The sequence below is a fragment of the Eschrichtius robustus genome, chromosome 5 (genome assembly GCF_028021215.1).
Source record: "Eschrichtius robustus isolate mEscRob2 chromosome 5, mEscRob2.pri, whole genome shotgun sequence".
Classification (NCBI taxonomy): Eukaryota; Metazoa; Chordata; class Mammalia; order Artiodactyla; family Eschrichtiidae; genus Eschrichtius; species Eschrichtius robustus.
In genome coordinates this window covers 50493898-50498231 of record NC_090828.1, presented here as the reverse complement: position 1 = coordinate 50498231, position 4334 = coordinate 50493898, and the positions used below count along the sequence as shown (strand labels likewise).

The 4334-nt window shown below is 38.2% G+C and overlaps 1 pseudogene; it reads right to left on the bottom strand.

Moving 5' to 3' along the window:
- Positions 1 to 608: 608 nt before the first annotated feature.
- Positions 609 to 3780, bottom strand: LOC137764622 (F-box only protein 5-like; annotated as a pseudogene).
- Positions 3781 to 4334: the final 554 nt, after the last annotated feature.

Sequence of the window (4334 nt, the reverse complement as noted above, 5' to 3'; positions counted from 1 at the left end):
TCATGCAATAAACAGGAGTGTAGGCAATATGCTCCATTTTGTCAATTAAATTATTTTGTTAATTGGATTATTTTTGCCAAAATTTTAAACATGTAACAAGTCAAATCAAGTAAAAAATGAAATCTACCATGAATTTGTACCTTCTTGTTCTTAAACTAGTAAACTTGAGAAGATGTCATTCTTATTTTGTATCAGTAAAAGAAGGGATATTTGTATATATAGTTTATTTGGGTTAATAATATTTCAAAAATAAAACTTAAAAAATTTTGAGGATTGGGAATAAGAAGCAGTTTCTCATGGAAAGGAGGAGGGAAAGAAGAAAATAACAATAGACAACATCCATGAAACTAATGGACCTGAAAGATGGTAATTATTATGGAGAAAAAGTTTGAGTTCTCAAAAGTCAGAGTTTTGGAAAACGATATCTACAGAGTATCTGGGATTTATTCCTTTGAACCAATGATTCAACTTGTCAAATTCTCTGTTTTGAACTCCATTAAGGTCTCTCAGAAATATTCTTATAGGTTATTACAGACTGTTTTGGAGAGTTTCTCTCCTTTAAATTTCTTTCTCTTGACTTCCAAAATATTCGGCACTTTTTAAACTCATTACACACTTGTGGTCACTGACCTATTTATTGCCCAGGCGCGGATGTGCTTTGGCCGCCACAGACACTGTTCACTCTGGGGACCTTGAGGGATCCAGAGGTATGACAAAGGCCCACAGGGGCCGATGTGGCAGGGGCAGTTCAGGGAGCATGTGTGGTTTACATCATCCGACTAAGAACGTACATTTCTTGTTATAAATAGAATGATGAGACATTTCATTTGTGTAGTAAATCACAGTTTCAAATGAGCTAGTTCACATGTCACCTTTGTGAAGGCTTTATTTTTTCCTTCTTTAGGTAACTCCAATAATTTACACATACCATTTTAATGGTATTTTTTTCCATTTTACTCTATTCATATGTATCTTCTCCTCCACTGGGCTATAGTAAAAGGGCCCAAGACATCTTTTAGTCATTTTTATATCTCCATATCTAGTATGGTACTTGGTATAGTGGTACCTTATAACATTTTGTTTGTTGTTTCTTTTGTGTGTTTTGAATAATGAACATAAGCTTTGCAATAGATAGAGCTGTTTTTCATAGGCTCTCTTGCCCACTTAAACATTAATGATTGTGACCACCTAGAGGGGTGGGAAAGGGAGGGTGGGAGGGAGATGCAAGAGGGAGGAGATATGGGGATATATGTATACGTATAGCTGATTCACTTTGTTATACAGCAGAAACTAACACAACAATGTAAAGCGATTATACTCCAATAAAGATGTTAAAAAAATACAAAACATTAATGAAACTTCACATTTCTTTTTTTTTATGGTAATTCTTTGTATTGCTTTATTGTACAATTGCAATGCCCCCTTATCATCTTCTCGAATCTTCTTTCAAGTTGTGCTCACTTTAGACACACTGGAAAAGTAAATGATTATAAAGCAAACAATTAAAGCACTACAAAGAGCTAAGATGCATATGTTACAGAAACATTAACAGTGCAAAAAAGAAATTTCTATTAGCAGTGCTTTTCAAACCTGGCTATACATTAGAATTGCCTGAGGCATGCACTTAAAATTTAAGGATGGCCCACGCCTAGTCACTTGGGTTTAATTGATCTAAAATGGGGGCCAGGGCTCTGTATTTTTTTTTAAAGCTCACTGTTAAGTAATTCTAAGTGGATCCAGGCTTAAGAACCACTACACTTCGTACTTCATTTTTTCACAATATCTACAAATATCAAATAAGAAGCCCCATTGTATATATGGCACCATCTTGGTTATTTATTAACATTAGACAAATTTCAAAGGACTTGAGGACACACTGCTATTAGGAGAAATCAATTTAAAAAATCCATTTTGTTAACAAAAATGTTGTGATGTTGGTTATCTCTCACGAAGCTGGCCAATAATAAAAATCGATACTTACTTATGTCTGTTTTGCTTCAGCTATATTTCATGGACCAGTGTAAAGTAACACAAAGAGTACCTCTAAAAAATTTTTCAAAAAGCCGAAAATGAACCCAGTTGAGTTGGAGGCAATCTAATTCAATAGATTAGATAATCATCTTAATTCTCAGTTACCTCATCCTAACAGGTTTTCTTTGGTGGAATGAGAAAGGGGGGGTCAGTATAAGGTTTCTAAGAGACAGTAATAATCAGACCCATTTGTGGGTTTCTGTATTTTCATCACTGTTAAATTTACTGTCAAATTTGAAAATGGCCTAACAAAACCAGAAATTATTTTATACTTTCAAGTGTGACAAAAATCATAATGCCTGGGATTCCCTGGTGGCGCAGTGGTTGAGAGTCTGCCTGCCAATGCAGGGGACACGGGTTCGAGCCCTGGTCTGGGAGGATCCCACATGCCGCGGAGCGACTAGGCCCATGAGCCACAACTACTGAGCCTGCGCGTCTGGAGCCTGTGCTCCGCAACAAGAGAGGCCGCGATAGTGAGAAGCCCGCGCACCGCGATGAAGAGTGGCCCCCACTCGTCACAACTAGAGAAAGCCCTCGCACAGAAACGAAGACCCAGCACAGCCATAAATAAATTAATTTAAAAAAAAAATCATAATGCCTATAGGACCTGTACACCAGACCTAGGCTGTTGTTTTATAGTTAAGACTAAAAGATGTAGCTTACCTATGAACAATTTCAGAACCAAAGGAACAAAGATCCCAATCTAACAGAAATAGTTTTCTAATAGCATAGATATGAAATTTGAAATAACTGGATTAAATGCATACTCTAAAAATTATCTTTCTTTCCTCTTAGTGACACATAGGTAGTAAAATACCAGCAACCAGACAAAGGTCATCACCTCAATTGAACAATAGTGCAAGACTACCCTGCTATGTCTTTGCATGAGCTGGTGGTGCTGAGCCACCTAACAAAAATGTTCATGGCTTACACTAATGAACTCAAAACAACAACACTTACTTGATTAAGTCCGTATCACTGAGCTGTGTTAAAATATTTGCTAAGGGATGTCTGAGTCCCCTTCGAAAGAGTTCAATGGGACTATCTACACACTTTAGGCCTGTTTTCCTGGCAATTAGATTCCGTAGTCTAAAATTTCCACTGGATATAAATTCCCTCAGCTTCTCCCAATCTATTTTAGGATTTTGTTTACATTTTTTTTTTTAATGTTGAACAAACCACTTTTTCAGAATGAAGAGCCGGCAGCAAGTTTTTGTTGGGATCTTGGTCTGCGCTTTGCGTCCATAGCGGGCAAGATTGTGGACTGTCACTGAAATTTTCCACCAGGGGAAGGCTACTGTCTTCATGTTCATCGAGGCCACTTTGTTGGGAAGATGAAGAGTAGCCACTGTCTTCATAAGGTCCACTGGTCTCTAGTTCTTCTATGTCATTTGAACTGTTAAGTGTCGTACATGTTGATTTTCCTTATTATGCCAGGGTTTGCTTTTAGTTTCAAGTTCTACGAAACTGGGGCTCACAATCGGTGACCCAAAATCTGATAACCTTTCATAGTCTTTAATGCAGTCTTTATAAGAACCTTCCAAATATGCAGTAGTGTAGGAACCTTGTCTTCTGTCATCAGGCTTTACCGGTTTAATTCTGGAATGAACGTGGTAATTGTTAAAATCCCACTTCATTTTGACGGAGAGAGTGGGACTTTCTTCTTTACAACCATCCGAGGGGCGAGGGCGCCGTAGCTGCAGTGGCAGGAATCCGAGGGCGCCGTGGGGAGCAGCTGCAGGGGCGCCGGCTCACTCCAGGGGCGAGTGGGGTCCGCCTCAGGTGAGGGAGCTGCACTTGCGGCAGAGAAGCAGGCCACCCACTTCTCAGAGCTCTGGAGACTTCACATTTCTGATTTTGATTGTTAGTTGGGTAATCAAAATATAACCATGTCATGTTCTAAGGTCAGTTCTTTCTGTTTTTAATTGTATGCTTTCCTTAATTTGTGCTCATTTCTAAGTTTTTGAACTGTGTTTTTATGTTTATTCTTTTAAAATTTTCATTGTGTTTTCTTTTTATTAAGAATATAACCCCAAAAACTCTTGTTTATTCCCCCAGATACAGAAATATGTGATGGTTATGTTCTAGTTTGTTGGAATTTTTAGTTAGTTAAAATTAGATTCTGGTGAAACTGTTAATTGACATGGGGTAGAACTAGCATGTTGGAAACTGGGGTGTCTAATGCCTGCGTTGAGTACAAACCTTGATTTTTTTTTAAGCATAGAAGTAGCCTAGGGATGTGCCTCAGACACAGGAAGACTTTGGGCTTTATCACCCGGCTAGACTCACAATAGGGAGGGTGT